The following is a 24,878-nucleotide window of genomic DNA, read 5'->3' on the forward strand; positions in this document are numbered from 1 at the left end:
TCTCAACTGGCATCTAGACACCATTCAATCTTCTCTGCCTTGAATTGCAGCCAGACCTGGGGCACCCAAGATAGATTCTGCACTCTCTCCAGGAACAAGGAGGCTCACAGAGCTGCCTCATACAGCTGTGCAGGTATATACTGCACAACTCTAGGTGGCATCATTCACAATGCAGTCTATGTGAAGGAGAGCCCTGGAGTTGTGCAGCACACAACCCACATAGCGGTTCATAGCAGCCTCGGAGGCTGGAGGTGAAGTGCTCATGATTGCTTGGCATAGGATTGACCTTGGATGCTCACTATGACTGTTATTTGGAAATAGATCATCAAAAAGGGAGAAAGGCCCAGTAGGATATGCCACGATGGATGGTGGGGGTGAGGCTGGCAGCTTTGGGGAAGCCTTGGAGTCAGAAGCAGGCTGGCTCCTCTTGGGACTTTCCCCATCCTCCTCCAGTCCTGCCTCAAGTTGCCCTGAGCTGGCCCTCCAGTGCCTGTTCTCATGCTGGGCAGCACCTGGCCCTCAACATCCAGGGCTGCTGGGAACTCCCAACCAATCACTCAGGCCCTCCCCTTACCAGTATTTCCCTGTGTTTGCTTTGCTTTTATGATTTGAGCCAGGACCTGTGCCAAGGGTTACCTGCACCAGCTCTCGTGACCCTCATCACAACCCTGTGAGGCAGGAACCGATCGAGATCATCCCTGTTTTACAGACAAGGACTCTGAGGTTCAGAGAGGTTAGATCTCATGCACCAAGTCACATAACTGGAAAGTGTCAGAACTAGGAATCAAATTTGGGTCTTTCAGACTCTAGAGTGCAAACTCTTTTTTTTTTTTTAATTTTTTTTTTTACATTTATTTATTTTTGAGAGACAGAGCACAAGTGGGGGAGGGGCAGAGAGAGGAGACACAGAATCCGAAGCAGGCTCCAGGCTCTGAGCTGTCAGTACAGAGCCCAACGCGGGGCTCAAACTCACAAACTGTGAGATCGTGACCGGAGCCGAAGTCTGACACTTAACCGACTGAGCCACACACGCGCCCAAGAGTGCAAACTCTTAACAGTCTTTCTAGGGGATGGATGTGGTGCGTCTTCTGGGTCTGATGCCCTATGTGCATATTGGGCCTTGGGTCTGGGAAGCCATGTGGGTGACCATAACATTCATTGCTGCTGGTGATGATGGGGATGAAGGTGATGATGATGGGGATAGTGATAATGATGACAGGCGTGAATGTGATGATATATATACCTACTGGATAGGGTTACTGTGCAGATTCAAGGAACTAACTCAGGCCAAATGTATCTCACTGCGCCTGTCCTACGTCAGCATTCTGTAAGTGCTGGGTCAACTGGGCTTCCCGTGCCCTGGACCTCCAAAGTGGGTTCCACTGCATTCGAGTTTATTGAGTGAACACCTTCCTCCTCCAACACTAGGTGAAAGGCAAGAATCAAAGACAAGGAAGGGATAAAGGGGGTAACATTCTTTTCCCTTGGCCCCTCCTTTTTCCAACTAAGTCTCCATTTCCTGCCACCCTCTGAAATCCAGCTTGGGGTACTGGGCCTTGGGCCCAACCTCTGGAACCGAGTCATTGGGAGGCAGGCCCAGCCTCTGTGTGCTTCCTGGGTCCCTGGATGGCCGTCTGGCAGGAAGAAGCCAGGCCTCCAGGGAAATCTAGAGGCTAAGAATCTGGTGCCCAGGAAGGTGAGGGGCGGTTGCCCCAAGAGTCACAGCCACACGCAAGCTGGGCTGTGGGCTGCCCCTCTCTGTTGGGGGAGATTCGAATCAACCCACACAGTGACCCAGGGTAGTTCCTGGGAGGCAAACAGCTGAAACCTTACACTGTGGGTAAGCCAAGGGTTTCGAGAACTCTGTCACGGAGTAAAAATTTCCACTCCTCTTCCGCACCCACTTCTCAAATAACACCTGGAAGCCGAGGACAGGCAGGATAGGGAGAGCAAAGTGGGCTCTGTGGTCAGATTGCTTGCTTGGGTTTGAATCCCAGCCCCACCATTTATTTACTAGTGCTGTGTGACCTTGGGCAAGTTACTTAACCTCTCTGAGCCTGTTTTTTTTTTCTTATCAGCAAAATCTAGATAATGACACCGCGTTTTGCTGAATTGTTGGAAAGATACAATGAGATCATGTACTGAGAGAGCTTGGTTTCTCCAGGGGTCAAATGGGGAGGATATTTGTACCCTTCTTTTATGATGCATGAGCCCAGCATGTAGGACATGCTTGAAAGACACTGCCTATTTTTATTATTATCACTGTAGGGGAGAAAGCCACATGGACCTCAGCAGCGTTTACTTGACGAACTGAATCATACGGGAAAGAGAAACTGAAGTCAGTTCATCTCTGTGAGTGAGGCAAGCAAAACAAGATGGTTCCCAGATGGAGCGGTCACACCTCGAGTGAGTGACAAGCTTTGGGGAGCCGTCTGACCGTGGAGAGGGGTCACAGGCTGGGGTTTTTAGCCAACTAGATTGTAAGATGCAATGAGAACTCCGCCCCACCCATCCAGCCAAGGGTGGGCCCCAGTGGGAATTCAGGAGTCAGAAATGAGGCTGGAGAGGGGGTCTCAGGGTAGGGGGGCCGAGGAGTCTCCTGGGGGCTGGGAGACATGGCTTGCTCACCACTGTATCTCCAGTGCCTGGCCCGTGGCTGCAGTGGCAAAGCAGAGAACAAAACAGACACGACCTAACCTTCTAGAAGTTTAAATCCCTGCAAACTCATGTTGTAGCATTTCAGGAAGCACTCCCTACATGCTAGGAAATGTTCTCGTTCCCCTTGCCCCCTGACCGCCACCCTTCTCCAGGCTCTGCCTTCTGCATGTGTGTTGCACGGAGACCCACTCACTGGGGCCATCATCCTGTGACTGGGTCACCACCCGTGTCACCTAGTGTCAGAGGGGTCAGACTGGCTCCCGTTCCTACAAGCCTGCAAGTTGTAACCACCCCGTCGTCTGTTCTCCACTTGAACATCACTCCTCCCTGGACACACAGAGTCAGGCCCAGATTCTGATGTTTCAACTTTCACTGAGTTCTACAGGTGAAGGTGTTCCTGGCCTTTCAGAGGCTCGGGGGCCTCTCCTCCCACGGCCCCACCCACCTTCCTTCTCAAAGCCCAGCAAGAATGGTGCAGCATTTCTGGAGTCAATTGGAGCAGTGAGAAGGGTGGGGCCAGTGACTGAGGGCCTGTGGCTCTAAGCTAAGGTGCTATGCACTTAGCTAGCTGAGAGCCTCTGGGGCGGGGCGGGAGGTGCTGTGGTCCCCAGTCCACACGCCAGCACTGGGGCTCAGAGGCTAAGTATCAAGCCCAAGGTCACACAGAGCTGAGCTGCAATGCCAGCCAGTCTGACTCCCAAACTCAATGGTTACACAAACTGCCTCTCCAGGACTCTGGGTAAATCTTGGTGAGAATGCTTTGAGGACAGGGAATCGTCTCCCCAAGCAGCCTGTGGGAAACCAGGACTCCCCTGGACCAGCACATGGCCCCTCCTTTCACTAGGGAGCACCTCCCACGTGCCCAGCACACCTCTAAACAGTTCACAACCCCTCCTCCATCCCTAAGACCTTCAAAGGTGGCCTTCACGTCCACAGGCACAGACCCCGAAGGTTCTTCCTAGTCTCTCTCACCAACCAGACTCAACATCCAGCCCCCATCCAACTCCTCATTGCAGCACAAGCCACAGAGGACGATCAAAGGTGATCCTTCCTGGGGTGGGAGGTGGTGCCTCTCAACCAGGAAAATCAACAAAGTCCACACACAGCCATGAGTAAGAGAGCCACAGTGGAATTTCAGGAATCAGCCTGCAGAGGGCGGGGGAGCTTGTTTAGGGAGGCCACGCAGCCCCTGCTTGAGGTCTTCCCTGGAGCCCTGGAGCCAGATCGGAGCAGCTCCTGAAGGAGGGTGTTTCAGACTTCCCAGATCTTAGCCTTCCTTCCAGACCTTGGCTCAGGGACGAGCTCCACAGCATATCAGGAGGAAGCAAGGCTTGCTTCGTCCCAGAGGTCTGCAAGGAAAGGGACACCAGTGACCCCAGACTCCCCAGCCCCCACAATCCTCAAGACATTCCCTGCCAGGGAGGCACTGTGGAGGAGGAGAAAGTTGGGACTGGATTCAAGTTCTGTTGTTATCACTGTGTGGCCTGAACTTCTGCAAATTCCTGAACCTCTCTGAGCCTCAGTCTCTTACAGCCTCGCCCCTCATTTGCTGGGCATTCCCCACCTCCCAGCAAAACCCCCAGGTTTGCTCTGGGTTCAGCTCAGCCCCATAACTGTATCTTGGCTAGGACCCCATTTCCTTAGTGTAAAAAACAAAGTCCTCACTTAAAAACAAAAATGCTAAGATTTCCAGGCTTGTTTCAAGTTAATTTACTTATTTAACAAACGTTTATTTAGGACTTACTGTGTGCCAGGTGCTGTTCTAAGCACTTGACACATTTAATCTTCATAACATCACTACTGAGGTGAGAGTTATTATCATCTCCAGTTGACAGATGAGAAAACTGAAGCACAGAGAGGTTAAGTAACTTGCCTGAGGTCACACAGCAGGTAAGTACAGAGCCAGGATTCTGATCCCTGTGGGTTAGCAGGCCCAGGTTAGGAGTCACTGCATCTTTTGTATATTCCCACCAGCTAAGATTTCTTCTGACTTTATATTTTGTAATTTAAATTATGGAAACACATACTTTTTTAACTTCGCAAATACAAAGTGAAATTAAAATACAGATGATGCTTTTATAAGCTCCCTAGACACCATCCCCATCTGAACCTGCTGGTCTTCATATGTGGTCCAGTAGCTGACTGTAGCCTCCCCATTCTCCTAGTTCTGACTTCCTATGATAGTCCCAAAGATGCAGAGCAAGCGCTTATCTCATCCTTTAAAAAATTTTTTTAAATGTTTATTTATTTTTGAGAGAGAGAGAGAGAGAGACAGAGCGTGAGCAGGGGAGGGGCAGAGAGAGAGGGAGACACAGAATCCGAACCAGGCTCCAGGCTCTGAGCTGTCAGCGCAGAGCACTGACGCGGGATCAGGGACCGTAAGATCATGACCTGAGGCTAAGTCAGGCGCTTAACCAACTAAGCCACCCAGGCGCCCCTCATCCTTTTATAAAGGGACTCTATGCACACAGATGGTAGAATACTACACACTGTTCTATACCCTGTAATTTTCTTTTAACAATGCATCTGGGAGATGGTTCCACATCCATTCATAAAGAGCTACTGCTTTCTTTTTAGTGACTGCATCATATTCTCCTGTGTGGCCCTTCCCACAAGTAACAGTACTTGGCTCCTTTCTGACGGGTGTTTACTTTGCAATTGTTTGCTCTGACACACAACGATGACTATCTTTGTTGTGTCCAATGCAAAGATATCCACTGGGTAAATCCCTGCAGGTGAAATTGCAGAGCCATGGGTATGGGCCTCTTGAATATCGACAGTTTTCCTAACTACCCCCCACTGAGGGGTACCTGTGCTCCTGCCCGCAGGGTTTGAGAGTACTGGTTTCCCCCACCCCATGTCCAGCACTGAGTGTTACCCAGCCATCTGGCAGGTGGGAAACAGAATTGGTGTGGTTTGGCCGTGCAATTCTTTTTTGAAGAATGGTTGAGCACATTTTGTCTGTTTGAATTTATGCTTCTTTTTATGTACTTCTATTTAGCCAAATCATATCCTTTACTTTCTTCTTTTTTTTTTTTCTTTTTTGGATGGGGTGCTTTCTTCTTTTTTTTTTTTTCTTTTTTGGATGGGGTGCTTGGTCTTTGATTTGTGAGCGCTCTTTATCCATGTAGTTAACTCTTTGTCATAGAAGTGACAAATATTTTTACTAGTTTGACATGCCCGGGCTTATGGGTACTTTTGGTTTTGGTCATGCAGGAAATAGTAAATTTTATGAAGGCAGGCCTAGAAACTTTGATCTTTAAGGCAAGGCCATGTTTCCACCCATTAGGCTGTACTGCCTCCCACTCTTTTTCTTTTTTTTAAGTTTATTTATTTATTTTGAGAGACAGTGTGTGAGCAGGGGAGGGGTAGAGAAAGAGGAAGAGAGAATCCCAAGCAGGCTCCACGTTGTCAGCCCCCAACATGGGGCTCGATCCCACAAACCACAAGACCGTGACCTGAGCTGAGACCAAGAGTTGGATGCCCAGCCAACTGAGCCACCCAGGCACCCCAAGCTCAGGGCTTCCAAGAGGATGTGTAGAGGGTGCCTACTTCTCAACTGGAGGTTCTCTGCAGTACGCTCCTGTCCCCAGCCTGGACTTCCTTCCTCGTCACATGACCTGGAACCTCCTTAATGCTTTTTTGTGCAGAGTCTTGGGATCATTCTCCACCATTCAGGACTTGTGCCTGGACACATGTTCTCATGGGAGCTCCGGGGAAAGGGACAGCCCACAAGAGCCCCCAGGCACAGAAGGGTCTCTAATAACAGGCTTTTTATGGGGAGGGGGTGGGTCCTCAGCTGCCTGGGGCATCCCTCACTTTCAGCATCTCTGAAATTCAAATCTTGCTCCAGACCCTCAAGGTAGGCAGAGGTTGCAAGACTAGAAAGGAGAGCAAGTTCTAAAGAATAAAAAGCCCAGGAGGGGCGCCTGGGTGACTCAGTCGGTTAAGCGTCTGACTCTTGATTTCGGCTCAGGTCATATCTCACAATTCGTGAGACCTAGCCCTGAGTTGGGCTCGATGTTGACAGCACAGAGCCTGCTGGGATTCTCTCTCATCCTCTCTCTCTCTGCCCCTCCCCATCTATGTGCACTCTTTCTCTCAAAAAAAAAAAAAAAAAAAAACAAAGAAAAAAACAAAACCCCAAATCCGCGAACTCCACTAAGCCCTTCAGCAATGTCCAGCATGGAGGGAAACTTGCCTTTGTCTTAGGACATACCCTCCATCTTTGGCCTTTGCTGAGGAGAACATTCTCATCGTCTAGTGGGAGGTGGGTGCAGGTGGCTAGAGGGGTCTCATTTGAAGTTTCTCTTTAGGCCAGTGACCCTGAAATCTTTCAGCACATGGAACCACCTCTGCAGGGTTTATTAAAATACAGGTTGCTGGGCCCCACCCCCAGTCTCTGATTCAGTAGGTCTAGGGTGGGTCTAAGAATCTGCACTTCCAACCAGCTCCCAGCTGAGTCCAATGCCAATGCTCCTGGTCCACGGACCACACTTTGAGACCTGCTGGCCCTTCGTTCCCTGGGCTCCCCCATCTGGTATGAGTGAGGTGTAGAGAGGGCTGGAGACACACAGGCTTTGTTCCAATGGAAATCACAGCAGCAACTGCTCCATGCCAGGTCCCATGCTGAGGTGTGTGCATTTTCTTATCTTCACAACCAACATCGCAGTAGGTTTTACTAGTATTACCTCTGCTTTATGATGAGAAACAAGGCTCAGAGAGGGTGCACAGGGCTTTAGAATCAAACAGATCTGGGGTCGGGCCCCAGCTCTGCCACTGACCCACTGTTGCAAGCTCGTGGGCAAGTGCTTACCCTCCCTGAACCTCTGACTCATCAGTAAATGGGGATCACAGATGTGATTCCCAAGGGCACTATGAGGCAATTATAAGAGCACCTGCACGTAGTAGGTATGCAAAAAATGTTCATCCTCCTTCCTGTCATAAGCCCCATCATGATCTCAAGGTCCTTTTCTTATTACTTACTTATTTATTTATAGAGCGTGCCCTCACGTGCACACAAGTGGGAGAGGAGTAGAGGGAGAGGGAAGGAGAGAATCCCAAACAGGCTACAGGCCCAGTGAGGAGCCCAACATGGGGCTCGATTCCAGGACTGTGAGATCACAACCTGAACCGAAATTAAGAGTCAGACACTTAACCAACTGAGCCACCCAGGCGCCCCTCGAGGTCCTTTTCTGTCTCCTCTGTATGGCAGTGCTTTTCTCACTCCACTGCTCCAGAGAAACTCCTATTTATCCTTCAAAACCCACCTTAGAATCCCCTCCTCTTTGTATCTGTCCCCGAAATGTTGTCCTCTTCCAGTTTTTGGAAAGAAAAAAAAATCTAGGATGGTAGCATCTGGTTTGAAAAAGGAATTCAACGCATTACTTTCCTTCCTTTCTTCCTCCTTCACTTGTGTTTCCACAGCGTTTATATCAAGCATAATTTGGAGTACAAATGATGCTCTCCCAGGGACCAGGTGGCTAATGTCACCATTATCAGCATCAGCATCATCAACACTTAGATAGTATGCACCATGCCCCAGACACTGTTTTAAGAGGCTTACATTCTTGACTCATTCAAAACCTAAAATAACCTTTTGATGCAAGTGCTACTTATTATCACACAATTAATTTGTGGCAGAGATGGGATGTAAAAGCTGGCTGTGAGTTTATGTTACTAAGTTTTGTGTTATGTGGTCATTATGAAGGAGGCCAGGTGGGGACTGTGGCACCTTGGAAGGTGCCCATCTCATCTAAGGGGGCAGCCAAATGTTGGGCCCAGAGTTGTCTGTTTCTCTGATTTCTCAAGAGGATCCAGAGATAGAGATTTTTATGTGACATCTCCCACTTTTTAACATTTGAGAGTCATCTAAAATACAAGAAGGAGGGTGGGCCTCACAAAAGCTGCCCATGGGCCTCCTTTGCAACTTCTGTCTCTTGTATCTCCAAGGTGGGGACCTTGGCTCCTTCATTTCTGCATCTTAGCTCAACAGGTGTGCAGTTCACCTGCTGCAGAGGCTTCTGGACTCCTCTGAGCTGAGCTTGGTGCTCAGTAGCCAGGAATCTCATCCTCCAGCCCACTCAGCACTCAGGATTCTCCAGTCTGGATTTGGGGTGTGGACAAGAAATGATGGACCCAATGGTGACTCTGGGTGTCACCTCCACCCAGGGGCCATCTCCGGGTCTCTCCCTGTCCCAGACAAGACTTCCTACTTAGGGCTGACAAGGCTCTGAGTATTTTGTTTCATCACCCCACGAATGCACTCCATAGTTTTGGGAGGTTGCCATTAACCTCACCCCCATGGTACAGATGAGAAAGCTATGGCTCACACAGGGGAAGGGACTTGTCCCAGCCAGGAAGCGGTGGACCTAGGATGGTAATGCAAGCATCACCGCATTCCAGCTTCTCCCCAGATGGCTGTTCACAGGCATTCCACCAAACTATGGATGGTCTTGGCACACATTCCAACACAAGCGCACTCTCATCGCACAGACCAGACCCGGAAGAAAAGTTTGTGTGACACAAACAGGACCTTGGATACTCCCATCTGCTAGCCATCTTTCCTAACTACCTGTCTCCTACTGGAAGTTGGGGGCGGCATTGGGGGCATCTGGAGAGAATCCCTGGATGCCGACCCTTTTGGGAACTCTGCCCACTGGTGCCTGGACAGGCAGAGCTTGTGGCCTGGCTCGATCCCAGGCTTTTGGGCTCAGCAGAGATCGCAGCGAGAGAGGGTGTCGTGTTCGTGTTTGCCTAAAGACAGGACAGAAGTGTGCATATGTGCACCTGTGCATGTGCGTGTGTGTGTGGTGCACACACGTGTGAACCTGCGCACGTGTACATGCGGCGACCTGCACGGTAGCATGTATGCAAATCGTACACGTTCTGTGCGCATGTGCATGGGCAGACGTCTTGTGCGCATGTACACGTGTGGACGCCTTGTGCGCATGTGTAAATACAAGCACGTGAGAAACGGAGAGGCGAGCACGTTGTACCACAAATTCAGATCCTGTGACGTTAGTGTACGACAAAGAACGAAAATCTTTCTTAACCCAGAGATGTCGATTTACGGAAAAAGGTGAAGCAGAAAACAGCCCCGGGAATTTTTATGACCAGGTGAGATTTATATGCGCAACATGGATAACTCTCAAAGAAATGATAACTGGCGGGCTGGGGATGGTGGAGAGGGGGGCCAAGTTGCAGAATATGGACGGATTATACCATTTCTGTTAAACATCTGCCCACAACGTCACTATGCGTTTTAAGTGTAGATCTGGAAGGAACACCCTATGTTGTGCAAGTGGTTTCTTTCAGGGAGCAGGGAGGGCAGGGATTGGAAGGTTATAGACTAAGAGGAATGGATGAAGGATCCCTGTGTTCCTTCTGGCATCACACAGTTCAGTTCAGGTAGGTCGGGTCACTGGCAGATGCCGGGTGGGGGGCACAGAGATGCTGAGACCTCAGGGGGGCATTTCCACACGTCCCCCATGGACTGTGGGAGGGCTCTGCTGCTAGGGAGGAAGGAGCCTTGGCTGTCCTGATCCAGGTCCCTGGTGGGCATGGGGTGAAGGACCTGTCGTACCTCTCTTGGGAAGAAACTCTGCTTCCTGCCTAAACTTGTCCGTGCCTCAGTTTCTCCGTCCACGCTGCGGTGGGAAGGGCCTGCTCCGTGCTGCCACGCACCCTCAGTTCCCTGGTCCCTACTTCCCCGGGGCACACCTAAGCCAAGCCTTCACGAAGCCAAGACAAGCTCCCAGGACAGACCCCCTCTGGGGAGAGGCAGCTAGGAGCTGGGAACAGGCCTCCTCCCCAGCAGGAGGCCACGCAGACAACACGGGGTCCCCCCGGGCCCCCCAGGGGCGGCTGACAGGGGAGGCCAGGACGCACGCTCTGGGGTCAGACTTCTGGGCTCTGTGACTGTCACCGGGACGCAGGCAAGCTTCACCACCCTCTGCCCTCAGTTTCCCCGTCTGTGAAATGGTAACACCACGGAGCCCCACCGCCCCAGGATGCTGCGTGGCTGAAGTCGGGCTGTTCCGCTTCGCGACGCCCAGTGCGGAGCCGGCGCTCTCGGGTTTCGCGGGTGTCACCCTCTGGGGCGACAGCTCACCCCGCCCCTCCGCGCCCAGGACGCCACGGCCCTCTCCGCCGCCCCGACGCTCTTGGGGCTCGCTGGGTTCCCCCTCTTCCCACTCTGGGAGCTTTTGTCACCCCGCAGACCTCCCCCTGCGCCCCGACGCTGGGTCCCAGCGGCGCCGCCGCTAGCGCCCAGACGCCCCCGCGAGGGAAACTGAGGCGGGACCCACGGAGCGCGCGGGGGGAAGGCGCCGCGGCAGGGCGGACCCTGCGTTCTCCCGGGGTCGCTGTCATACCTGCTCCTCGCAGCGGCTCCGGGCGGCGACAGAGGCGGCAGCCGGGCGTCTGCGGCGCTGGGGCTGGGAGCGCGCGCGGCGACGGGGATGGGGAGGGAGCAGACCGAGGGGGCGGGAAGCCCGGTAGCGCTCACGGGCGGAGCTTGGCGGCGCAGACCGCGGGCCGACGCGCGCACGCTCCCGGCCCCGGCCGCTCTCCTCCCGGCCGACCAGCTTCGGCCCCGCACACCCACTCGTGCCCACGGGCCACCCCCACGTACCCCGAGCACCCCGCACCCCTGCCGCCCACTCGCACGCGCTCCGCATACTACCCCCCCCCCCCACACACACACCCCGCACGTCCGGACCCCCACCACACCCACACACGCCCCAATAGGTGCACATAGACCCCCTTACTCGCGTGTTTCTCAGACGAGTCACTGTCCCCGCCAGTCCCCCCTGCACATCATAGGCCACGTACTCCCTAACCACTCCGTCCTACCTCGCGGTGTACCAAACCCAACACACGCGTGCACCCCTGTTACTTCCACACCACGCCCCACCCCTGGCAGATTACCCTCTGGGCAAGGTGAGGATTTTAGGCAATTTTGCAAGGAACAGGCTCCTTCTTGAAGCTAATGCCCCCCACCCCCAATGTCCATGAACCTGAGCTGACCTGTGAGATGGAATTAGCTCACCTCTGATTTCCCAGTGACCTCCTTCTCTCTGCGTCAGCCACCCCCTCCAAGGTCACTCCTAGATCCCAGTCTTTTCCTGAAGGCCCACCTCTGCATTCAAACACCCAACCTACTGGTTTGGGCCTCTGGGCTTCCTCCCAGTGACCGCCCCCCCCCCCAACCCACCCGGTGCACTTCAGCTTTTGCTCACTGCCAGGCTCTCCTCCTTTCCTGCAGTCTTCACTTCTTTCCCTCTCTTCTCTTCCATTAGGTCATGTTTCCAAAGATGATCACTTTAGCCACTTTCTTGCCAATATGCTTAACACGTCGTTTCTCATTGCACATGCATAGTGAACCCCAAAAGTCAGCCTTCTCCATCCACCATTGAGAGACCGGATTCCTTTTCTCTTGTCCTGTAACAAATGACTACAAATGAATTTGCTTAATACACACAAAATGATTGTCTTACAGTTCTGGAGGTCAGAGATCCAACACCCCTAAAATCAAGAAGAGGGAGGACTGTATTTCTTCTAGAGGCTCTAGGGGAGAACTATTTCCTTGCCTTTTCTAGCTTGTAAATACTGCCTGCTTTCCTTGGCTTGTGGCCCCTTCCTTTACCTTAAGAGCCAGCAATAGGGGGCCAAGTTTTTCTCCCGTACCATCTGTCCAGTTCTCTCCCTTTGGCATCCTTCTTCCACTCATCGAGACCCTCCTGATTGCATTGGGCCTCCCCAGATGATCCTGGATAATCTCTCCGTTTCTAGGCCAGCTGATAGCCAAACTTAATTCTATCTGCAATCTTAATTCCCCTGTGCCATGTAATTTAACAGATTTGCAGGTTCTGGGAATGAGGACATAGGCATCTTTGGAAGGCCTTTGTTGTGTCTACTGGAGAGGCTGAGCCTTCTAGAGGATGAGCCCTGCTGGAGAAAATTAGTCAACCAAGTTTTTTTGTTTGTTTGTTTGTTTTTTAAGAGAGCAAGAGCGGGCGTGTGTGCACACACGCACGTGCATGCCATGGAAGAGGGCAGAGGGAGAGGGAGAGGGAGAATCTTAAACAGGCTCCACACCCACTATGGAGCCAATTGTGGGGCTCTATCTCACAATGTTGAGATCATGACCCAAACTGAAATCAAGAGTTAGACCCTTAACTGACTGAGCCACCCAGGTGCCCCAAGATTTTTGACAAGATAAATCTGTGAACTTCTAAAGTAGAAATTTTAGTTTATTCTTATCGCTTTTGTAGTAAACAAGTAATACAATAAAATATGGCATGTTTATTCAATGGAATACTCTACAACACTTAACAAGAACATATTTTATGTATATGAATGTCTATAGACTTCAAAATCGTGACTGAGGGGCACCTGGGTGGCTCAGTCAATTGAGCGTATGACTTCAGCTCAGGTCATGATCTCACAGTCCGTGAGTTCAAGCCCCGCGTTGGGCTCTGTGCTGACAGCTCAGAGACTGGAGCCTGCTTCAGATTCGGTGTCTCCCTCTCTCTCTGCCCCTCCCCTGCTCGTGCTCTGTCTCTCTCTGTCTCAAAAATAAATAAAAACATTAAAAATTTTTTTTTCAAAATAGTGAGTGAAAAACAAAAAAATTGGGGGCACCTGGGTGGCTCAGTCAATTAAGTGTCTGACTTCGTCTCAGGTCATGATCTCACAATTTGTGAGTTCGGGCTTGCTTCGGGCTCTGTGCTGACAGCCCAGAGCCTGGAGCTTGCTTCGGATTCTGTATCTCCCTCTCTCTCTGCTCCTCCCCTGCTCACACTCTGTCTCTCTCTCAAAAATAAATAAAAGATTTTTAAAAAATTTTTTAAAAAGCAAGAAAGTTGGAATAAGAGAGCAAAAGCAAATACTTTTATAGTGGTAAAATTCTGTGACAGATGCTGTTCCAGGCACTTATATTAAAACTCACAACAACCTCATGGAATAGGTACCAATGTTATCCCTATTTTATAGATGAAGAAACTGGCACAGAGAGGTAATTGCTCAAGGTCACAGAAGCATCAGAGTAGGAACTTGAACCCAGATAGTCTTAACCCATGGCCTGACCACTTAACTGCAGCAAACTAATTTGTACAGTATGAATTATTTCAAGTAAATTTTTAAAATATCATAAGGAATTTATAACTATATACTGGAAGGAAACCACCAGAATTCATGATATTCGGAGTTCAGCAACAGGATGGGGACCAAAGGAATTCTAACTTTAGCTGGAAAGTCTAATTAACTAATTAATTAATTTTTAAAAAATACTGAAAGCAAACAGTACAAAATGTTAACTTTTAGTTATGGGTGGTGAGACCCTGGGTGATTGTTTCATTATTTTTTGTACTTTTCTGTATTAAAAAAAAATGATCTCTTTAAAAAAATACTGTGGTCTCTGAACCTGGTGCTGTCTCCACATTTTTTTTTTAAGATTTTAGTTCTAATCTCTATACCCAACTTGGGGCTCGAACTCACAACCCTCAGATCAAGAGTCACATACTCCACCTTCTGAGCCAGCCAGGCATCCCTCCACATTTTTTTACATATTTTCTTATTGTGCTGATTGTTTCCATTTCGTTTCATGCATATTTTTCTGTAAATTATCCTAATATAGGAATTCTCAAAGTTTTCGGTCTCAGGAGTCCTTTGCACTTTTAAATATTATTGAAGACCCCAGAGAGTTTTTGCTCACGAAGGTTACATCCATTAATACTTAACCACATTAAAAATTAAAACATACTTAAAAAATATTTTTGATTCATTAAAATATAAAAATAATAAACCCACTACATGTTAACATAAATAAAATGCCTTTATGAAAAATATTTTCCAAAAAAAAAATATTAGTGGGAAGAATGGCATTGGTTAGCAGTTTTGCAAATCTCTTTAATATCTGGCTAAATAAAGGACAGCATGATTCTGACATCTGCTTCTGTACTCCGACTATTGTGTTAATGTTTTTTTGTTGAAATAAATGAAGGAAATACAGTTTCATATAATGTTACCCACATTGCTTTTGTCAACAATTGCCTATGTCCGTGCAAATGTCAACATGGAGAAAAAGGCAAATAACACCTTAGTATTATTATGAAAATAATTTTTTAAACATTTTTTAAATGTTTATTTTTGAGAGAGAGACAGAGCATGAGTGGGGAGGGGCAGAGAGGGAGGGAGGCACCAAATCCAAAGCAGGCTCCAGGCTCTGAGCTGTCAGCACAGAGCCCGCTTCCGGGCTTGAACCCACGAACTGCAAGATCATGACCCGAGCTGAAGTTGGACACTTAACTGACTGAGCCACCCAGGTGCCCCTATTATGCAAATAATTTTGACCCCCTGTTCCTCTTGACAGGGTTTTGGGAGCCCCACCCCAACTCTGTAAGTCTGTGAACCACACTTTGAAAATGACTGCCCTACTTTATTCAGCTGTAACCATACCAAATTAATATTTGACTATCATTAACCTGCAAAATGGCAATTTCATATGGTTCAACCTGATACGTATTATTTCAGAGGATTTTCCTTTTGGTTCACATGCTGTATTTTCCTGGCCAGGCTCTGGTGTTAGATATTATTGGGGTGTGTCTCCTCCAGGACTGTATTGCCGTGAGCAGCTTTGTACAGATGGCATGTGGTGTTTTTTTTTTTATTTTTTAAAATGATTGTTTTTTTTGAGAGACAGAGCACAAGTAGGAGATGGGCAGAGAGAGAGGGAGACACAGAATCCAAAGCAGGCTCCAGGCTCTGAGCTGTCAGCACAGAGCACAAAGCAGGGCTGGAACTCGTGAATCATGAGATCACCACCTGAGCCGATGTTGGACGTTCAACCCACTGAGCCACCCAGACGCCTTTCTTCCCCCCTTCCTTCCTTCCTTCCTTCCTTTCTCCTTCATTCCTTCCTCCCTTCCTTCCTTCCTTCTTTCCTTTCTTCCCTTTCTTTCTTTCTTTCTTTCTTTCTAATGTTTATTTATTTTTGAGAGAGAGAGAGAGAGAATGTGTGTTAGTGGGGGTGGGGCAAAGAGAGGGGGTGGCAGAGGATCCAAAGGAGGCTCTGCGCTGACAGCAGAGAGCCCAATAGGGGACTTGAACTCATGAACAGCAAGATTATGACCTGAGGCAAAATCAGACGCTTAACCAACTGAGCCACCCAGGTGCCCCTACATGTCTTTGAGTCATGATTTCCAGTGTGGGGGCAGCTGGCATTGGGGGGTGTCTAGGAACTATGGACGGGTTGCTGTTAGGCTAACAAATGTTAAGGTATGCATTTCAAGCAACTGTGAACAAAGAGTTTTGTTCTCTCAGAGTTGGCTTGGGTTTCTGAAGAGTGAACTTGCTTCTTTTTCAACTGAGACCTGGTCTGAGGGATAGCAGAGGACTTTTGCCAGGTGTTTAGAACTATGCATCATTTGGCCAAATTTAAAACCAAAACCAAACTTTTTCTAGTGGAAGAACTGTGGGCTGAATTATGGCACAGTTGGGTGATTTCATGTCTGGATGGATTCATGACTGGTTTGGGAGGCCTCTAAATACCAACCGCCTGCTGAAAAAAATGATATTGAATATTTATATATACTAGTGTGGAAGAATGGTTTTCCTCTTTCCTTTAATCAGGTTAATGCACTTCAAGGAGATGATAAGATAGTAAAAGGGATCCAAGATCAGCCAAGCCTTCCCTGGTGATCAATGGAGTGTTAGATGCTGTGCTTTATAACCACTATTGAAACAATACTTTGCATTAAAAAATAAGGTAATTTTTTTTTTCTTCTCAGGAGGAGTGAGGCACTGAGCATCCATTCATTTATTCTACTTCAGGTAAGTGTATCTGATTTAGCTCACTTCCTCATCCCTAGTCCATTTCATTTATTACCACTCCATTTAGGATTGGTATAGTCCCAGTTTAGTAATCAGCACATTACATTTCTCTTGGGATGTTGACTGGTTCAAGGGAGGGAATGTGACCCAAGTCAGGTTAACCATAGTCAATGAAACTCTATACAAAGACTTTTTCCTTTGGAGTGCCACAGGCTTCAAGTTGTTCAGATGTGGGGCTGCAGCTGTGAAGAGGCTATATAAGAATGGAGCCCATCTGGAAAGATGACAGACAGAAACTAGGTCATAGTTTCATCATGTGACCCATGTCAAGCATCACCTCAGGCTACCCTTGGACATTGCAGGTGCCTGAAGCTATAAATCCCCCCCCCCCCGCCTTTTTTCCTTCTCAAGCCATCTTGCATTGGGGTTTCTGTTGCTTGCAACCACAAGACTACTAACTGATTCTGGTGAAAATGTTATCCAAATTATAAAAGAAGTTTGGAGGGACAGGTAACATATCTTTTTACAGGATCTTGACGGTCTGGAATGTCTGGCCCTAACTAAGAAGATAAACTAAGACAAACACAGATGTGAAGTCCTGCAGTTAGGCTCAAACAGATCAGGGCTGTGTTTAAGTACAGAATGGGCAGCCACGGCTTGGGACCTGTGTGACGCCCTGAGATAGAGCTTCTTAGAGATGCAGTGCCACCTGCAGGTCTGGAGGCCCTGGGCGCTGGAGCTCTGGTTTGGTTGGCAGAATCTTTATCCGAGTCTATTGATCAAAGGTGGGTCCCTGGATCTCCAGTCTCATTCCCATAGGCCATAGCACGCTTCGGTGCTCCTCTGCCTCTGACCACAACAAACAGCTGACACCAAGCTGCCCTTTTTGTTACTCTTTCTCTCCCCAGAATTCCCCGGGCCCATGTCCCCACCCCACCCCAATTGTTGCACTACCCCGATTATTGAACTGTGGTGCTATTTGCCAGGCACACGTGTGCTAAGTCTCCTTCTTCCTCCAAAACCAGCCTATGAGGTAGGTTCTATTTTTGTTCTCATTTTATGGATAAAGAAACAGACTTGCAGATGTTGAGGAATTTGTCCAAACTGCAGAAAAAAACAGGTCTCTCTGAAACCAAAGTCCATGTTTTCATACATTTTGCTAAACCGTGGAGTTGTAAACTGGTAGTCCTGTAGAGGGGTGTGTGGGGAATGGGGGAGATCCAGTTTTCAAACATATTTCGTCACACCACATTGCATTAAAACAATTTTGAGCTAACGTTTAAAAGTCAGGGAATAGCACATAAAAATCAACTTCCTGATTCTCTGGAAAATGAGCAGTCAGGAGGTCTGGTGACACAGGCCTTCCATTCCTGCTTGGCCCAGGACAGTTGGAGCTTCAGGGCAGCTGAATGGACCCCGGTTCCCCATGACCCCCACTCCCGTGGTGCCCACAGTTGGTGCAGCCGGCCTGCCTACTTGTCTCCGTCCTGTGGGCATTTGAGCGCGGCTTCCCGGCTGGGCCTCTCCCCTCCAACCGGCCTCAAAAGCTTCTGGCCACTGCCAAGCCTGGCAGTTTTCACTTTCTTCCCAGAAATCTAACCACAGAGCCCAGATCCCACGGGGCACAGCCAGGCTGGCGCTCAGGGCTCACCTGGTCACTTGTAGCACATACCTTTCCATTTTTCTCTGTGTACTGGCCCAGAGAAAAAATTTAATCAGCTCCCAAGAGGCCTTGACCTAAAGGAAGAAGATCTGGGAATAGATTCACAACTTTGCTATTGAGGTTTTCAGTTGCATCCGGGAATCCTGAGAAAGGTCAGGTTGTGGCTTGGAGACTTGAAAACACTCGAACACTCTTACATTCTAGGGAGGGAAGACAGACAATAAGCAAATCAGAGAATGTATTTTCTAGATGGTAATAACGCTGTGGAGAAAAAACATTCAGGCCAGAGGAGATTGGACAGAGGTTGGATTTTAGGGAGGATTGTCAGTGTATAGGAGGTGAGGAAGCTAACCCTGCAGATACCTGGAAGAACGTACCAGGCAGAAGGAACAGCAAGTGCAAAGCCCCTGAGGCAGAGAGCTTGCCTGGTGTATTTGAGGAACAGTAAGGAGGCCAGTGTGTCTGGAGCAGAAGTGAACTAGGAGAAGAGGGGCTTTAGGAAGCTGGGGAGGAGGGGATAAAACATGTAGGAGGGCCAGTGTAGGGACTGTAATGTTGAGTCATTGAGATGGAGGGCCTTTGGAGGGCTTGGGATGATGCAACTTGACTGAAAAATTTTTAACATTTTTTTATTGTGATAAGATATACATAACATAAAATATGCCATTTTAAGCATTTTTTTAACGTTTATTTATTTTTGAGACAGAGAGAGACAGAGCATGAATGGGGGAGGGTCAGAGAGAGAGGGAGACACAGAATCTGAAACAGGCTCCAGGCTCTGAGCCGTCAGCACAGAGCCCGACGCGGGGCTCGAACTCACGGACCGCGAGATCATGACCTGAGCCGCAGTCGGACGCTGAACCGACTGAGCCACCCAGGTGCTGCAGAACTTTCTTCCTTTTTAAGACTGAATGATATTCTATTGCATGTATATATTTTCCATTTACCTGTTGATAGACGTTTTGGGGGCTATTGTGAATAGTGCTATAATGAGCTTGGGTACACAGATACCTGCTTCAGTTCCTGCCTTCAGTTATTTCGGGTACATCTGGCTAGAAGTTGAAAAGACTCTTTCTGTAAGAATTCTTGAGAATGGACCACAGGAAGCCTAGAGATGAAGCAAGAACAGGGTGGGTGACATGGAGGTAGTGAGAAGTAGTGAGGTTCTGGGTTTATTTTTCAGGGGTAGCTGACATAATTTGCTGGGGGATTGGAGGTGGGACGTGGGAAAATTTAGCACCAAATCTTCCCAAACAATTGGGTATTTAATGAGTCGTGGTCACTTTTTTTTGTTTTGTTTTCAGTTATATGCCCTTTTATTTTTTTTTATATTTTATTTTTTAATGATTATTGTTTTTATATTGAAGTACAGTTGACACACAATGTTACCTTAGTTCCAGGTGTACAATGTAGCAGTTTGACCACCCTGTACTTATGCTGTGCTCACCACAGTGTAACTCTGGTTTGTCATCATACGGTGCTATTCCAGTGTCATTGATTATATTTTCTTTGCTGTGCCTTTTATCCCCAGTGATACTCACTTTTGAAGATTTTGAAGCAAGTTGCAGAACAATGCCTACAATAGGACAATTTATAGAAACCATATAAAACAATAGAGTTCATTTTAATGAGTACATATATGTTTATGTAAATGCAGGGACAAAGTTGCACAAGGGTACACACCAGATTATTAATTGTGGTTACCTCTAGAATGAAAGGGCATTGGGGCACCTGGGTGGCTCAGTTGGTTAAGTGGCCGACTTCGGCTCAGGTCATGATCTCACAGTCCGTGAGTTCAAGCCCCGCGTCGGGCTCTGTGCTGACGGCTCAGAGCCTGGAGCCTGCTCAGATTCTGTGTCTCCCTCTCTCTCTGACCCTCCCTCGTTCATGCTTTGTCTCTCTCTGTCTCAAAAATAAATAAACATTAAAAAATAAAAATAAAAAAAATAGGGCTAGACAGTTTAAAAAAAAAAAAAGAAAGGGCATTAGCAGAGGTAGGATAGTCAAGGGTAATTTTACCTTTAGCTGTATTACTTTTTCTTTTTAATATATGAAATTTATTGTCAAATTGGTTTCCATACAACACCCAGTGTTCATCCCAAAAGATGCCTCTTCAATGCCCATCACCTACCCTCCCCTCCCTCCCACCCCCCCATCAACTCTCAGTTTGTTCTCAGTTTTTAAGAGTCTCTTACTGTATTACTTAAAAAAAAAAAAAAAAGTATTTCGTATATCACTCATGTAATTAAAAACTTGAAAAACCCTAAAAAACAAATAAAATAAAAACTTGAAAAACGCTAATAAACAGTGTTTACACTTAAAAAAAAAAATGAATAGGAGGAGCCCGGTTTGCTTTAGGACCAAGTCCTCTCAGACAACTGAGTGTTTTAATGAGTCGGATTCACTTTTGAAGCTATTTAATTGCTACTGAAGTGGCCTGAAATCACTGGTTCAGCTGGGAAAGAAAACAGGAGATGTTCATTTGGCTCAGTCTACTGAGAAACAAAACCTTGCTAGCTAGTGTGGGGCCACAGCCAGCGACAGGTGGGGCAGCCTTAAAGAAATGAGCAATTATGTGGCCTTCAAAACTAGAGTTTAATAGGGGTGCCTGGCTCACTCTGTGGGTTCAGCAGTTGACTCTTGATTTCCGCTCAGGTCAGGAGCCAGGAGTCGGGCTCTGCACTGGCAGTGCGGAGCCTGCTTGGGATTCTCTCCCTCCCTCCCTCTCTCAAATTAAATAAACTTTAGAAAATTAGTTTAACCACGTATGTTACAATAATCGTTTCAACAACCATAAAATAACAACAGGAACTGTTTACCCTTACGTAGTCCTGTTACTGGACTCAGGTTTGGGGGCCCCCACAATGATATGTAGTGAGGCTGTACCCCCAAACCAAAGGCACAGGCAAGGCTTTACTGGAGCTACAGCTGGAGCTCGAAGAACACACAGCACCAACACCACTCTTAGGCTGGCGTTCCGGAGCAGGGCAGAGGCCCTGCTCCTGTACACGGTTTTGCTCAGGATTCCACTCCCAGCCAATATGCTAACGAGGTCTCTTATTGTCTCATTGTTAAGTTTAAGTCATTATTTAATAGTGAGGTAGCAAATAACGAGACTGGGAATGCTTACAGCATGCTCCCCTGCTCTATAGTTTCCACGTAGCAGCCAGAATAATCCTTTTATGCTTTAATAATCCAGGTCATCGTGGGTACCCGGCTGGCTCAGTTGGTAGAACTCTGTTGTGTAACTCTTGATCTCAGGGTTGTGAGTTCAAGCCCCACATTGGGCGTGGAGCCTACTTAAAAAAAAAAAAAAAAGATTTAAATAATCCAGGTCTTAGTAAGCAAACAGAAAAATGCTGGGTGTGGCAGGATGACGGTAGGGTGGCCCCCAAAGATTGCCTCTTAGTGGTAACGCCCTGTGTACTCCCCTCCCCAACTGTGTGAGTGAGCTCAAAAGCAAATCTCTCCCCAGTCAAGCCTTTCCATGAGACCACAGCCCCAACCAATACCTTGATGACAGCCTGGTGAGAGACTGCAGGAGAGGACCCAGCTAACCAGACTGGGATTCTTCACCCACAGAGACTGTAACATAATAAATGGGTATTGTTTTAAGCCACTACATGGGTAATTTGTTATGTGGCAATGGAGAAGGAACGGACTAGGGTATTAATTCATTATTTTGAAATTTTATAAAGGGAAAGAGCCAAGCGTATATTATGCTTGTCCTATGCAGGGTAGCCAAATAGGTGGTGTGGGGAACTTTGCATATCTTATATACATGAAAGAAAGAAGAAAATAAAACAAAATGCCAACACTTTGAAGCTTCTAAAGAATTAACAGATCTAAGCAAAAATCATTTGTGGCTGTTTAGATGATGACATGAGAGGCGATCAAACATTATGCATCTTTTTAAAAATGTTTTTTAATTTATTTTTGAGAGAGAGAGAGAGAGAGAGAGGGACAAGTGAGGGAGGGCAGAGAGAGAGAGAGAGAGGGAGGGAGGCAGAGGATCTGAAGTGGGCTTTGCACTGATAGTACAGAGCCCAGTGTGGGGCTCGAACTCATAAACGGCAAGATCATAACCTGAGCCGAAGTCAGGTGCTTAGCTGACTGAGCCACCCAGGCGCCCCTCAACATTATGCATCTTCTAACGAAAGTACCCAACGTTATCTATGAAGTAGTCTTGACCCTCCCTCCCAAAAGTAAACTTGAATCCGATCAGGTCTCTAGATATAACTACCAATTTATACGAATACGAAATCCGGAGGAACATGTTAAATAATACCATGGGGGTCTAAGCAGCACAATTCAGATGGTAGGAAACTCTATGGGACAAATGAGCCAGGTTTTTCAATTGAAAAATAAAAAAAGAAAAATAGATATGAGGGAGAATCCTGGACCCTCAAAAACTTAAAAGTAGAACTACCAGATGATCCAAAAATTTCACGACTGGGTATGAATCCAAAGGAAACAGAATCACTATATCGAAGGGATATCTGCACCTCCATGTGCATTGCAGCATTATTTACAATAACCAGGACATGGAAACAACCTAAGTGTCCATTGACAGATGAATGGATAAACAAGTTACAGTGTATATATGCAAGGGAGTTACAGTGTATATATGCAAGGGAATACTGTTCAACCATAAAAAGAAGGAAATCCTGCCATTTGCAACAACATGGATGGGCCTTGAGAGCGTCAGGCTAAGTAAGTAAGTCGGACAGGGAAAGACAAAACCTCTGTGATTTCACTTATATGTGGAACCTAAAAACAAACAAAAAAACAAACTCCTAGATAAAGAGATCCAATTTGTGGTTACCAGAGGCAGGGGGTGGAGGGTAGGGGAAATAGGAGAAGGTGGTCAAGAGGTACAAACTTCCAGTTGTACGATAAACACATGCTGGGGGTGTAATGGACAACGTGATGAATATAGTTACCACTGCCATAGGTATATCTGAAAGTTGCTAAAGAGTAAATTAAAAAAACTCTTGTCATAAGAAAAAAAGTCTTCCTTCCTCTCTTCCTTCTTCCTTCCTTCTTCCTTCCTTCCTTCCTTCCTTTCTTTTTTTGTATCTACATGAACTAATGGATGTTAACTAAATTTACTGTAGTAATTATTTCACAATTTATGTAAATCAAGTCATTATGCTGTACACCTTAAACTTACACAGTGCTGTCAGTTGTATCTCAATAAAACCGAAAGAAAAAAAGGAGAATCCTAGGGACTGAAATATATTTAAGAGCTATTTTAACAATTGTGATTCATTATTCTTATTCGGATGCTGATTCATATCAACTCTGAAAATTATTGATAAGACAGTTGGGACAACTGAACACTGAATAGTTTACAATATTCAGGAGTTATTGTTAATTTTTTAGGTGTGATGACAGTCTGTTGTGAGTTTTCTTAAAGGAGCCTTATATTTTAAAGATGTATATAAATATATTTACAGGTGAAATGATAAGATGTCTGGGAAATTTACCTCAAAATAATCTGTTTGGGTGGTGAGGAAGGTATGGATGAAATAAGATTCAGCATAAATCAGTGATGAGACTGTGTGATGGGTATATGAGTGTTCATATCTCTCTCCTTTTGTATGTTTAGAAATCCAACAACAACAGCAACAACAATAATAATAAAACTAAGTCAAATCATGTCCCTCCTTCAGTGTTTCTCATCTCAGAGTAAAAGCTGGAATGGCTTGGAAGTTTCCCCATTATCTGTGACCCTTCTTCCCCTTCACCACTTCTCTGAGCTCATCTCCCACCATTCTCCCTCTTGTCATTCCACATGACCCTCATTGGCCTCCTTGTTGCTTCCTGAATAACTTGAAGCATGCTCCTACCTCAGGACCTTTGCACTTACCATTCCCTCTGTTTTAAACCTTTGCTCCTCTACCAGGTATCCCAGTGTTTGTTTTTCTCACATTTTTTAGAGCTCTGCTCAAATGTCAATCCCTCAGGAAAGTCTTCCTAGATTATCCCCCATAAAATAGCAGTATCTACCCAACATAGATGTTCTTCTTGTCCTTTTTTTCTTGCCCTTGTTTTTCTGCATAGCACTTGTCACCACTTGACCTACATTATACTGTACCTGCTTGATTGTCTTTCTTCTCCACCTGGATGCAATTCCAGGAGGGCAGGAAAGGACTTTAAATTTTTTTCAATCACTACAGCCCCAGTGCCTAAATCAGTGCCTGGTACATAGTAGGCACTCAATAAATATTTGTGAGATAAATGAATGCTTGTTGAGCCTGCTCTTGTCTTTTGTTCTCTACTGTGATTAATTTATTTTCTTTTTTTTTTAAAGTAGGCTCCATGCCTAATGTGGGACTTGAACTCACAACCCTGAGATCAAGTGTCATGCTCTACTGACTGAGCCAGCCAAGTGCCCCTATTATGGATAATTTCAAGCATGCAGAAAAGTAGAGAGAATCATATAATGAATATCCATATATATATTACTTAGATAAAACAACTGTGAACGTTTTGCCATATTGGGTTTGGCCAAAGTATTTTAAAGTATGTATAATCAACGTGACATTTCATTCCTAAATCTTTTAATACACACCCTTTAACAAAAATCAGACACTTCTTTACTTAGCCATGTTAACCATTGTAACACTTAACAAAATGAACCTCAAATCATCAAATTCCACCATATCTACACTTACCCCAAATGTTTTTTACACTTTATTCAAACCAGGACCCAATC

General features: G+C 46.9%; 1 protein-coding gene and 1 long non-coding RNA gene across 4 annotated transcripts in view; one reads left to right on the forward strand and one right to left on the reverse strand.

Annotated features, from left to right (window-relative positions):
* SCNN1B (sodium channel epithelial 1 subunit beta) overlaps nucleotides 1-11,097 on the reverse strand; it is a 60,891-nt gene extending 49,794 nt beyond the window's left edge. For both annotated transcript variants that reach the window (XM_042971111.1, XM_042971109.1), the window contains exon 1: nucleotides 11,034-11,097. The gene's annotated coding sequence lies outside the window, so the exon portion shown is untranslated. The remainder of the gene's footprint in view (nucleotides 1-11,033) is intronic.
* LOC122234532 overlaps nucleotides 9,595-24,878 on the forward strand; it is a 31,748-nt gene continuing 16,464 nt past the window's right edge. For both annotated transcript variants that reach the window (XR_006212300.1, XR_006212301.1), the window contains exons 1-2: nucleotides 9,595-9,777; nucleotides 16,452-16,494. This is a non-coding gene — a long non-coding RNA (uncharacterized LOC122234532). The remainder of the gene's footprint in view (nucleotides 9,778-16,451; nucleotides 16,495-24,878) is intronic.

The sequence above is a fragment of the Panthera tigris genome, chromosome E3 (assembly GCF_018350195.1).
Source record: "Panthera tigris isolate Pti1 chromosome E3, P.tigris_Pti1_mat1.1, whole genome shotgun sequence".
Classification (NCBI taxonomy): Eukaryota; Metazoa; Chordata; class Mammalia; order Carnivora; family Felidae; genus Panthera; species Panthera tigris.